We start from the raw sequence: 14,083 nt of genomic DNA, 5'->3' as shown, positions 1-14,083 counted from the left end.
ATTCAGTTTGGGATTCTTTTTTCAGTAGGATTCAGATTCAGTGGAATCCAAATATCTGGCCTAACTGAATTTGAACCATGAGAGTTTTGGTCACGCATGCAAGCAAATGGTAAATATTTTCTGTGTAGTTCTTTCCAATTCTTTCTTGCCCTAATTCACATATTTGGATTCAATGCTTCCCTAATGTTAAGTTCTGTTTTTGGGCTGTTGTGATAGCTGTAAGACTTGATCATTTGCAAACTGCTTTGTAAAATAAGAATTGAATTCTACATCAACATGACATGTAAGAGGCTGTAGGAAAATACATTTTCTGGGAGTATTGATTCTCCCTTATGATTCCATAGTGTGAAAGTCATCTCTCTGCCTTAATCAGCTGTGTAGAAGGTTGCAGTGGTCTAATGTCAAGGTCTGATTTCCTAGTATTTCCTAATGTGATGTTGGCATGGGGGTTGATGGCCTGCTCAGGGGCTCCATTGAAAATTGTCAAAACAAGGAACATTTATTTATATAGGCAATAAAATATATGAGCGAGAGTGAGAGTACCAGAGTGTTTTCACTGAGATGTCTGAATGAAAATATGTATATCCTTCTCTAGTTTTCTTTACTGTATCAGATCAGGTAAGGGTATCTCATTATTGAGCAATTTATCTACCAGTTAACACAAAAATCACATGTACAAATGTTGAAAGCAGAGTTCAGATATATGCTTCACGAGCAATGAAAAAGTTATGGCTCCCATCTGCCTTGAAGCAATGCAACCTTCAGCCCTTATCCGGCTAAGTCATGTTAGGAGGAGGGAGAGCAGCTGCAGGTGTTCTATGGTCAGAAAAGGGACAGCAAAATAAAAAGAATGTATCTGGGGGAATAACATTCTTTTCAAAACTGTTCTTGCCTCCTCAATGCCCTGGGACCTTAGTGCCTTAAGTAAAAATAATTGCCTTCTCCAGGAAGCCAGGCAAACAACTGCACCAGAGTGGACCTGCCTTAAGCTGGCCATAGATGCAAAGATCCGATCGTACGAATCATCGTACGATTGGACTTTCACATCTCCCGACCCGCCACTAACCATTCAGATCAAAGTCTTACCAGTCAGATTAGTTAAAGAACAGATCAGCAATGTTCTGCCCCTGACAGCAATCGTACGATATCTATGTCCAACCAAAGCTAGTGACAGTCTCCCACTGAAAATCGTACGATCGGCAATACACGCAGAGATATTATCGGCAGCCGACAGAAATTTTCTAACCTGTCCGATCGACCAAACGACGATCTCCGCCGGACGAAAAATGTCGGGACTCTCCACACACGGTCCGAAAATCGTACGAATCCTCGATTCGTACGATCAGATCTTTGCGTCTATGGCCAGCTTTAGGCTTGTGATAAATATAATTCCACTCAGAATGAAAGACAGGCAATAGTCTATTTATATTATCTAAGTCTACGTATGCATCTGCCATGTCTGTGTTTTTCTGCAGTCTGAGTTCACTTGCATATACTGCCATTGGTAACAGCTAACGCATTACATTTATTGGAGCTGGACACCCCCATGAAGCAGTAACTTGAACTCTTGGTTTGCCAATATTATTATTATTATTAACATGTATTTATAGAGCGCCAACAAATTGCGCAATGCTGTAAAGCGTTGAGAAAACGACCACCACCACCTCCTCATTCTAGCCCAAAATAAACTCTTGATTATACTATAGGAAATAATAGGATTTTTGTAAGGTCTAAAATAGAAGTCAAATTTCAGTTATATTTCGGTGCAAGTGGGTTCCATTGTGAAGTGAAAAAGTGGTTTAAGATGCATTGAAGCCATATTGAAATCATTTTCTATTGAATCATAAACTACAATAAAAGTAATTTCAGGTTTCCTTTGTGCTCCTCTGAGCACTTTTCTATTTGCACCAGTATTTTTAATGAATGTATGAGGCTGATTGTACATCCACTGAATCAGTTTGTACTTCATATGAAGAAGAACATAAGACGTGCAGATATTTTACACAGTGACACTGTGAAAATGTTTAGAAGCTCATATGCACTGTTTGTTTTGGGCAAAGAGTTTTACACTGTTTTTTTTAAAAGTATTAGAAAGGTGCTGGAGAATAGGGATGTAGCGAACGGCGGAAAAAATGTTCGCGAACATATTCGCGAACTTGCGTCAAAAATGCGAACGGTTCGCGAACGACGCGAACCCCATAGACTTCAATGGGAAGGCGAATTTTAAAAGCTAGAAAAGACATTTCTGGCCAGAAAAATGATTTTAAAGTTGTTTAAAGGGTGCAACGACCTGGACAGTGGCATGCCAGAGGGGGATCAAGGGCAAAAATGTATCTGAAAAATACATTGTTGACACAGCGCTGCGTTTTGTGCTGTAAAGGGCAGAAATCACACTACGTCACTCAGGTGATGTTTCTGGACACGGAATGTGAAAAAGCTCACACAGCTAGGTGGCACTTGGTTAAAGACTGGGCAAACAATGCCTGCAAGGGCAACGTATACAGTAGTGGGTACGGAATATATTATTGCTGCTGTAAAAACATCACTCAGGTGATGTTTACGGACACGGAATTATTATTGTTATTTAGACAGAATGTGAAAAAGCTCACACAGCTAGGTGGCACTTGCATACCTCCCAACTGTCCCTCTTTTGACCACTCAACCCCCTGTCCCTCTTTTGTACTGGAAAGTCCCTCTTTTCTCTGAACTGAACAGCCAGAAAAAAAACAGTTTCTAACTTAATTAGCTTTTGGCAGAGAGCTCAGAACAGCTAACAGGTGCAAATAAGATACTTTGTAACAATTTTGACTCTGGTTGGTGCTGGTAGTGGTGAACTACTAGGAGGAGCAGCACACCAGTCCCACTCCCCAACACAGCTAGACTAATAGCACTGGGCTCTTATAGTAGCAAAGTAAAAAAACAAAAAAGAAAATAAAAGCAGTCCTTACAAGGACTATTGGGTTATTACAGCCGTCAGCAGATGAGATCAGAAGCAGTGCCCACAGCAGCTACATACAGAGCACTGCAGTAGAAGGTAGATTACTAGTCAGCAAAGCTAACTAACCTAAACTCACTGTCCCTCAAATCCCTGCAGAGTTCTGTCCCTACAATACAGAGCAGTATCAAGTAGATTACTAGCCAGCAAAGTTACTATCAACTGTCCCTCAAATCACTAACAGCTCTCTCCCTACACTAGCTCTTCCAAGCACACACAGGCAGAATGAAAAAACGCTGCAGGGCTTCAGTTTATATATGGAAGGGGAGTGGTCCAGGGGGTGTGGGGGTGGTCCAGGAGGGAGAGCTTCCTGATTGGCTGCCATGTATCTGCTGCTCTGGGGTGAGAGGGCAAAAATAAGCGCCAGCTAAGGCGAACCCAAATTGGCGAACGTTGCGCGACGTTCGCGAACATTCGGCGGACGCGAACGGTCGATGTTCGCGACATCCCTACTGGAGAAATGGTAAATATAGCAATACCCAAACACCCCATGATAAAATCAAATAATAAAGAAATCTGTAGATTCTGGCAAATGCCATAGATAGTCACTATTTATTGTGCCTGTTTTGAATTCCAGGTCTGGACCTGTTGTGTACTTCACAAGCAACAACCCATAAAATCCATTAATCCTTGTAATCAGTCAGTCCATATTGATAAATATAAATTTAGTTGTACATATGAACAAAATAAATACAAATAGCAAGGATGAATATATACTTTGATCTTTTTGTTCTAATACAGTTTCACTCTTGTTTGTATCTAGAACAAAAGGCCAGCATCCTTTTTTTGTAGAAGAAAAGGTGATAAGCACATGCTTCCCTTGAAATATTGCTTCCTCAAAATGAAAAAAGAACCAGTATGTTTGAAACCATATGTATATGTGCGTAAAAAGAAAACACTTGTAGATCTAAAATACACTCAAAATTTTTTTAATTCACAATGTGCTACACACCAAAGCATTTCTATCCTCGCGGGTAAGCACCTACTCCAGTGGGTCCATAGTGACTTTTGTGCCTACTCGTCTTTGATAGTGAGAATAATAATGAGATTATCTACATGCTCTAACAGGCCCAGACTGGCAATCTCTGTATTCTGTCATATGCCTGAGGAGCTGATATGCAATGCTTTATAAAGTCACTATTTATTAAGCTTGTGGGGGATTTTTGGGCCTTTGGTACTTTAAATGAGAGGGACTATTTTGAATCACAATCCAGGCCAACAGATTAACTCTCACAAATCAACATACATAGTGTCATGATCAGGACCAGAACTAGTGATATGCAGAAGAGGCACATGCTTAGGGCACAACAGAGTTGGGGTGCTGGGCACGAACCACTTTTACCTGCCTTCCCCTAATTTTAGCCTAACTAAAGTCTGGACTTTTCACACACTGCTGTGCATGCACAGCTTAATTTGTGAGGAGTGGGCACCCCAACCCCTAGGCCCTGCAGTGGTTATGATGCCAGGAAAACATCTTACAGAAAATATAATTTTGAGATGTGGAATGAACTAAATTAATTGAATGGGAAGGAACAGGGAAATAAATATTATTATAACAGTGGTTCATTCTGCAGAGGTCACATGCGCAGTGTGCCATTGTTTTTAATAGATACATATACCATATACTTTGGAAAAAGATTGCCTTTTCTTAGCATCTATAGCTTTTGTGACTTTTGATTCAATGTTCTGTTTCCTACTCTGCCATTGTTAAATGTATGCCAATATGGTTCTTTCTTTTGTAATGACTAATTGGTGGATTTAAATCCTTGTATGAGGATACAAAGCAATATGAGGCTAGGTGTGTTTCTCCCAGAACATTACTGATTGGGAGTAAAGATCCCATGTCCAGGGACTTCTTTAGTTGTATGGGGACCTGTCAACATTATTATATAAAGTAGATCTGTATTATCTATAGCCCTTCAGCTCCCAGATCTTGGATATTAGGTGGGAATGTAGAGGGTTGGCAGGTTGGACAACACCAATGTTGGACTGGGATGTCAGGGGCCCACCAGAAAACGTTAGACCTTGGGCCCACTTTTCAAATTATTATTGCTCCACTCCTCACTCAACCTCTTTATTCTCCTAGTCTTTTATATCTACTTACTATATTCTGCATAGTATGTTCCCCCATAAAGAAATAGGGAATGACCATGAAATAGGCCAAATGATTAGAAGCAGGAGGGCCCACTGACACCTGGGCCCACCGGGAGTTTTCCTGGTATCCCGGTGGGCCAGTCCGACACTGGACAACACTGATATAAAGTCTTACTTTAGCCATTTATTTTGTCTATCACTAAACTATATTATATTATATTGTACCCAATGTTGTTCTCAGAATATCTCTTAACACAGCATTGATGTCAATTTTGACTGTCCACATACAGTGTGGTTTGTGCATGACTTTTAGTATGACATAGAGAGTGATCTTCTGAGATCATTTGCAATTGGACTTTGTTTTTCATTATTTAGCTTTTTATTAAGCAGCTCTCCAGTTTGCAATTTTAGTATTTAATCTTGTTGCCAGGGTCTTGGGTTTCTGTCTGACAATCTGCAAAACATAAAAAAGAACACAGCATTAGTGCTACCATTTTTTCAAAGGTATGCAGTATTTTTGAAATCTTCTCCACATTCCCAGAAACTTCTGTCCATGTATCTCGACCAGTGAGTGGATTTCAGCATAGACTGAATTGCATACCTCCCAACATTTGAAAATTAGAAAGAGGGACAAGAAGTTCTGCTATGCGTTGCAAAACATGTTTGACTACTCCTGTTTTGTGGTCACACCCCCTAAATACCATGTCCATTTTACAAAATTTGCCAGGTTATGGAAACTTTTCTGGGGGTTTTAGGGCCATGTTTTATGTGTTATTACAGTTTTACAGTCTAATAAAGTTGAATTGCCATTTAAGCTGCGAGTCTCCATTCTCCAAAGAGACTTGGTTCGCTTAAACATTTACAATTGTATTTTTGCCAAACCTAAATAGTTACAAGAGTATCTAAGTGCAGGTACTGAGTATTCTGGGCTCTCTGTCAAAAAAAACTCTTGTTTAATTAAGCTTTAGAAACGTTGTATCTTTTTCTGGCATTAGTACAGGAGATCAAAGAGAAATGTGGGACATTCCAGTAACAATCCGGGACTGGGGACAGAGCTGTCAAAATTGGGACTGTCCTGCAAAAAACGGGACAGTTGTGTGGTATGGAATTGCTTATGTATTATGTATTTCTGGCTATGTGCGGTGCCAGAAAGTTTTCGTAAAAAAACCTTCATTGGAAGCCTTTAATTTCATACATGTGTCCCTTCTGAAAGATACTTACATGTCTATATATGTGCTAGTACTCACAAATGTGCCACCAGAAGCAATAGCTGATCAGGGCTCAGACAGATATTGATCTGACTGGGTGAAAAATCCCTCAAGCTTAAAACTGTGAATGTGGCACCTTCTCCCATTGTATCTGACTTGCTAATGTTCAGACATCTCAGCTGCTGAAAATGCCTTATCTCAAATTCATTCTTTTGGGGAAATACATCCAACTATTTCCTTTCTTCTCAAACAACATCTGAGCACTATTGGGGCATTAGCTTCCCCCACTTAGAATATAATTCATTCTCTCATCACAGACAGTCTTTTTTGATTATTGCGTTTTCATCCTAAATCCTTTGCTGTCTTTCAAGAATGATGGTACCTAGTCAGTGGTGTAACCATATGACGCCGCCCCCCACCAAAAATCTTTGGAGAGGCCGTTCACGAACTGCCATGCCTACCTGGCTCCCCCGTTCTCTGACAACCTGCCTGCCCAGTCACGTCCCCATCTTCCAATCTTGGTGCTCTAGGGGAGGAAGGGGAATTTTTCTACTGGATAGTATAGAAAAACTATAGTTATGCCACTGTACCTGGTTCATCTACATGTGTCCCCCTTGCATGTCTTCTGTTCCTCCTTCCTAGTGTTATTTGTTCCCTACAGGCTGACTCAAAGGGGTGGGGGTAGAGCAGAGACTAAATCATTGAGGTTTGAAGGGCTGCTCTGGCTTTTGAAATCATTAACAATGGTTTTGTTTTTAGATTTAGCCCAGAGTGTGAAACTGTGGGATTTGCCTTTATGCAGGTCACCTGGAAAAACAGAGAAAGCTTTAATTACAGCTCTGTGCCCTGTGGTCTTTACTCAAAGGCTTATCACAGCTAACTTCTCTGACAATGCCTGTTACACAGACAAGTCCCCTTAAAATAAACAGGCGCATAGACACAGTGTAACACTCCAAAAGAAATGGCAAAGCATGTGTTCCTTTTAAGGAGGTGATATCAGATAAATCTGGTGTCTTCTGTTTTCCTTTTGAAAATCACTGTCCCCAAGAATCCAGCTAACGTGTTTACATGATCCATGGCCAAAGCAAATAAGCAATAGTGAGCTGAAACAGAAATGTAATGGTATATTTTAATCATTAGTATAACTAAAGTAAACAGAAACAAGGGGACACCCCATATGCATATAAGGCTATATAGGCAGGGTCACATAATCAGTCTAGTTATGGGCTAATTTCTCCAGTTTTGCTACGCTGAAAAGTGGTGAAAAATTCGCAAAATGCAAATTTTGCCGCCGGCATCAAAATATTTTTCACACTTGCGAAAATTCTGACGCCTTGACAATTCTGATGCTGGCAACAATTCCGACGCCCATTAAAGTCAATGGGCACCTAGAATTGTTGCCGGCGTCTAAATTGTCAGCGATTTTTAGCGGCAATTTTGCAAATGTATTCACCAGCAGCGAAACACAAAAATTTGGCGCGAATTCAGGCCTGCCGAATAAATTCGCCCATCACTAATTTCCTCACAATACAATGTGGTGATCATTATCATTTATATAGTAAAGTTATGCAGCACTTTACATTCATTTAGAATAAACAGGGGTCTTACTATAATTTAGCAATCCTGGGTTAGATAATAGAAACTGAATTAGAGAACTTGTCCAAGGAGGATTGGCACCCAAGACAATACTACTTGACCTGACACCCCAAACCTACAATTCCCCCATCACCATCACACCATCTATCTAAATACCATTCACATACATTCACTGTGAGATTCCGCTTCCCCACACAACCTACTTAATGCAGAGATGCAGGAAAATATCCAGTGAATGCTGTTGCTAATTCTCTGTTTGCTAATTGGTTGCAATCATACGTAGAAAACAAGCGATGGCTAAATATGAAACAGACTGCTGGCAGTCTAAGCTGTTCTGATAGCAAAAGTATGTAGCATTTGGTATCCTTTCTGTTTCCAGCATTTGGCAGAAGGCTGTATAGCACACTGTATTTTAAGAATCTGCTCAAACATGCCTCCTATGGAGAACATTTTTGGAAAGCTATAAAAATACATTTTAAAAAGAATCAAAGAAAAATTTGTCTCTCAGTGCTGCACCTGGTGCTCAGCATGGGTTCAAGCTTTGTTCTTTTTGGGGCTTTTAACCAAACCCAAGAATCTGAGCTGTACAGTCATTTTTTTTCCATTTATTAAAGGGATAGTCTTATTTTAGTTTCACTGCTTTATATGAATAATGCATGTATGGGCAGACTTTTTACCCATAATGTTCAAAAACAATATATTATTTAACAATTTGCAAACATCATGCTGCTCAGTTTTGGTTAGTATATGGGAATGCCTATGTTGACACAGTTATGCGGTACAGTATATGAGCAAATATAAACTAAACTGGAATATTCAATAACTGCCCATTGCCCTAGTTACATTCAATAAATTCATTCTCTTTCTAGCTTGTAAGGGAAATATGTATGGTAGATAATAGAGAAAGTTGAGGCCAGGTAGGGAGGGAGTAGCGGAGATGAGAAGTGATCAAACAGTTGGCCCAACTGAATCTGGGCTTGTAGGGCCACCTTTAGGCAGACTGAATCAGTAACATATAAGTGAAGACATGGAGACATCTGTTTCTCCGTGGACAGAGGAAACACCTGGCGTGTCATTAGTCTAATCACTGATCTACATGTTTATAAACCTCCCCTGAAATTCATACCAGAAAAATTGTAGTTTTTGTAAAATACAAATATGGTTTTACAGTAATGCTCCCTATAAAAAAAATGTGCAGACTAAATTGACCATTATAGTTTGAAAAATGAAGACCGATTGCAAATTGTCTTATAATTCTGCTGACTATGCCTTACACAAAGTTCATTTTAAGATTAAACGATCTCTTTGTGCACTATGGAAAAGTTAGCAGTACCAAGCAATAACTATCTGCCACCACAGCTGTGTGCCATTTCTGCCTCCAGCAATAAGTCTGATGTAAACAATGAGTGGTAGCATAATAATATGGGGAGCAGACTCTGCCTGCAGTGATGCCCAAGGTAGAGGGGGTCCTGGACCTGGAAAGAACCTGGAAAAATAATCCGTGCAAGATCAAACAACTGTGACACTCGAACTAAACACTTCCAGGTATTGGATCCATTATCCGGAAACCTATTATCCAGAAATGCTGCCTCCCATAGATTCCATTTGTATACAGATAATCCAGATTTTATTGATTTAGATGATTTCCTTTTCACTGTAATAATAAAACAGTGATACCAACTACAATATAAGTCATCTTTATTGGAAGCAAAACTAGCCTATTGGGTTTATTTAATGTTTACATACTTTTCTAGCAGACTTAAGGTATGAATTGCAGATAGATCCATTATCCAGAAAACCCAAGGTCCTGAGCATTCTGGATAACCGGTGCCAGACCTGTATTATAAAAAAATTTTCGGGCACAAATATAAAGATTTAATTTTGATGATATCCTATTAACAGTTATGGACTCTTTTAGCATGATCAAGGGCAACAACTTTGGTATATGGGAAACTGGGTGGCACATTTAAATGGTGTTTTAACTGAATGATTGGTATGCGTTACAAGACTTGGTGCAATATTTGCAATTTGTATTCCATTAAAGCAAATGTCTCTTGCACTGAATATGCAACAAAAATCTGCTCTGAGAGAATTATGAAGCTTCATATAAAATGACTTGAAAGTTGCAAAAACAGTGCTAATTAGCTAACCTCTTTAGTAAGGGACGCCTCTTATATAATTATTCTTGAAGCATTTTACAGATCCAGTAGAATAATACAACTTGCAGCATTTCTGTAAAGTGGAAACAATCGAGATCAATGCTGATGTCACCAGACATGACACCTTCTACTATCACACACGCAATAATATATTTGTCACATAGGAAGGTATCTAACAGTCTGGAAACAATTTTCATCATTTTTAGTCCTTCCTCAGAGACTTCTCATTACTAGACCTAGTCCCGCCCAGCTTGGGGTCCTCCCATCTATATATGTACAATAACTTCTTGCCTCTAGTTTGTTTAACTTGACTTGTGGTAACTTTCCTTTCTCCTTTTGACGTCTTTGATTTGCTAGCCTGTATCACATTCTGATTGCCTTATAACTCTCTTGCCCACCAAAGACTGAATGGTTTCATTCCCATTAGCGATGAACTTTGACTCTGAATTCTGACTTTAAGGTTCTTTTAAGTAATTTCCTCAGCCAGCAGGTCATCACCTCTATACAACTGTTGGACTTTAATATGTAATATGACTTTCATATTACATTTATTTTCATTGGTTGGTGTGGTCTTTGATATTGTGCCGTAGATATGTTTGATGTTCCCTTTCATACTTTCATTTTCAGCTCACGATGAACTCACACATTCTGCAATCTCCACATGACTAAAATCATATTTAAGGGTTAAAAAGAGCCAAGCAGATAAACCACCTACAGACTTGTTCTACCATATTGGTACCATAATTATTTATGTTTAATGCTGTTTCCCAGAACTAATGCTGGTACAGAAGCACTATATATATAACATTTTTTTCTGGCATGATTTACATGTATCGGTACAGGTAGGGCACCAGGAAAAAGCCCGGTTGGCCCCGAATCTCATGGGCCCTCGCTGGCCTAGACCTGCACCTCTCTCTCCTGCCCTAGTCGCTGTAAGGAATAGTTATGCTCGGTGGGGGAGGGGGGTCTTGCTAGAAGGGGGTTGCAGCAGGAGCTGGGGGCTGTATTTGTTAAATTATTTGAAAAAAAGTACAACTTTCGGTATAAGAAAATCGTGGCCAAACAATTGTGACTTAGTATGATGGACATTGGTATGGTTTTTCTATCAGGCATATCTGGAAATGTAATCTGCCAATTTACCATATCTGCCTGTGTATGATGCATCAGCAGATGAATTAAAGAAGCAACACAGGGAAACTGGAGTTACTCCATGTTTGGTCCTTGCGGGGTACATCAAACTTTAAATGTATCTTTAATACATTAGTTTTATTTAGGGATGCACAGAATCCAGGATTCAGTTTGGATTTGGCTAATTCCAAGGGGCAGAATTACTAAAGGGTGAAGTGGCTGTCACTAGCGAAAATTCACCAGAAATCAAATCCGGCATCGCCAGAGTTTCCTTTGCCAGCTTAGACCTGGCAAACTGATAAGATGAAGCTACATCCTCCTCAATCTTATGTCAGTGACATCATATCCTGTATGCTGAAGCGTTATACATATGATAAAAAATGCTGGTGTTTTTTTCATATTTGAAAGTGGAATTGTCTTTAATTGTTGAGAGGCATGCCACATTTGTTTTAGGGTGGGCACCAACATCACTTATAAAGACATTTATATGACCTATATGTACCCGCCCTATTCAAATTGACCTAAGTTTTGCTTGGCAGAAACAAACGTTGGAAAAAGTTCTCTATGAAATGCTTGTGCTGATGAATTTACGCTGGTGAAACTTTGGCTACTAAGACGCAACTTCACATTTTAGTGAATTAACCTATGGGCTGTGAATTAACATCTTACGCAGTGGCCTGAAGTGTGCAAATCTAAACCTTGAACCCTTGCCACTGGCAGTTACGGAGGCAGGAATTTTTCATATTTTGTAGGGTTCAAATTGGTCCAGCCAGTCTCTTGGATTTGGTTGAACCCAAATTCTGGTGGAAAAGGATTGGGGTCAAATTCACTAAAGGCTTAATTTTCGCAGGCGCAGGAGAAAATTCAGCCTTTAGTGAATTTGACCCCAAGCCTTTTCCAGCAGAACTTGGGTTCAACCAAATCCAAGAGACTGGCTGGACCAATTTGGACTCTACAAAATGGGAAAAATTCCTGCCTCCGTAACTGGCAGTGGCAAGGGTTCAGGGTTTAGATTTGTTTTGACCAAATCCATAATCAGCAGGTTCAGTGCATCCCGGTTTTATTTGTACACAGATGTTAAATATTTAGGGGCAGATTTACATATGGTCGAATATCGAGGCTTAATTAACCCTCGATATTCGACTGCCGAATGTAAATCCTTCGACTTCGAATATCGAAGTCGAAGGATTTACCGCAAATAGTTTGATCGAACAAAAAATCGTTTGATTGAATGAAAAAAAAACATTAAAAAGCCTATGGGGACCTTCCCCATAGGCTAACATTGCACCTCGGTAGGTTTTAGGTGGCGAAGTAGGAGGTCGAAGTTTTTTTTAGAGACAGTCGACTATCGAATGGTCGAATATTCAAACGATTTTTAGTTTGATTCGAAAGTTGAAGGTCGAAGTAGCCAAAAAAACATTAGAAATTCAAAGTTTTTTTTTATTCTATTCCTTCACTCGAGCTAAGTAAATGGGCCCCTTAGTGTTTGTTCATTTATTATCTTGTCATCCAGTTTCTCTGTGTATAATTGGAGGTTTGGTATTTATTACTAAGCTCTGCAGTTAGTTAGTTCATACAAATCACATTTTTATAACCAGTCTTCCCTCTGTGCTCATCTGTTGGCACTTAGCTCAGTTCTTTATGGTTATTTCAATGCCTGTTAATCTCTTTTCCCAAAATACATCATACTATGCTAAATTCCTCTGCACTTTTCTAAATCCCACTTATCCTCACCATAAATTTACACCTTCCCTTCCTATAAACTGACCTAAGCCCTTGGTTCTTATCTCACTAGCACCTATTAACTAGTTTTGCCTTTTTGTTTGACTTTCTTATCTTGCAGTATCAGTCCTATAACAGGAATATTTCTAGTTCCTGAGTCATTGCACAATATATATGACAATGCTACAAATCTCCAAAATACATTCAATGCAATTTAATTTATGAAATGTTATTAGTGATATCATACCAATTTATCCATATTATACAGGGAGCAAGTCTTTCAATATATATTTATTACCTGTAATGGCAATAATCATATCAAAGATACTACTTAAATACTCAACTATCTAAAAATGGCTTGGGCTGTCTGTCCGCAGTGGCAGATTAATGACATGTGGGGCCCCTAGGCTACACCCACATAGACCCTCCCTCTAGGCTACTGCTGTGTCTGGATGCATGCACGCACAAGCCTGGTCTGCCTTCTTCTCCCAGCAGAGCAAATAAAAATAAATATTAAAAAAACATTATAGAAATAATTGAAAAAAGCACCTGAACACACTAGGCCCCAAGGATAGTCTGTGCATTAATCCACCTCTGTCCGTCCAACATTCCTCTGTGTATATCTGTCATGCAGAAAGGTTTTATGCCATATAACAGCACCAGGTCTTGTTTTAGCTAATTACTTGTGCAGTTTTACATGCAAGTCCCTCAGTGTGGGCTTTATCTAACTTTACAAGCCAATGCGAAGTTGTGTGCTGGGGGGTTGGAGTGAGTATATGGTGCTGTATGCTCTGTGCATAGTTAGAAAGATTACTGACATGGCACTTAAATGCACTTTTGGAGACAGTTAAAGAGGAATGCGCAAAAAAAAGTTAAAAAGGCCCATTTACAAACAGAAGTGGAAAGCACAAACATGCATTTAAACCCTGTAACAAAGGTATGTACATCTATACATGGATGCAAGAAGCAGGTGCCCAGATGCAAGGGGGCCCTTGAAGAGGTTTTACTTCCATGGCTCACTTTGCATATTACATCTACATATGCAAATTACCTGACTAATGGATTGCACACTAATGCGGAAATGAAACAATTCACATGCACAATGACACTAACAGAATACAAATGCAGTTGTGTTACCACACCTTCTCCTCTCCTCCAGTGGTGCTACGGCTTTTGCAGAG

The sequence above is a fragment of the Xenopus laevis genome, chromosome 8L, assembly GCF_017654675.1.
Source record: "Xenopus laevis strain J_2021 chromosome 8L, Xenopus_laevis_v10.1, whole genome shotgun sequence".
Classification (NCBI taxonomy): domain Eukaryota; kingdom Metazoa; phylum Chordata; class Amphibia; order Anura; family Pipidae; genus Xenopus; species Xenopus laevis.
This window is presented reverse-complemented; position numbering follows the sequence as displayed.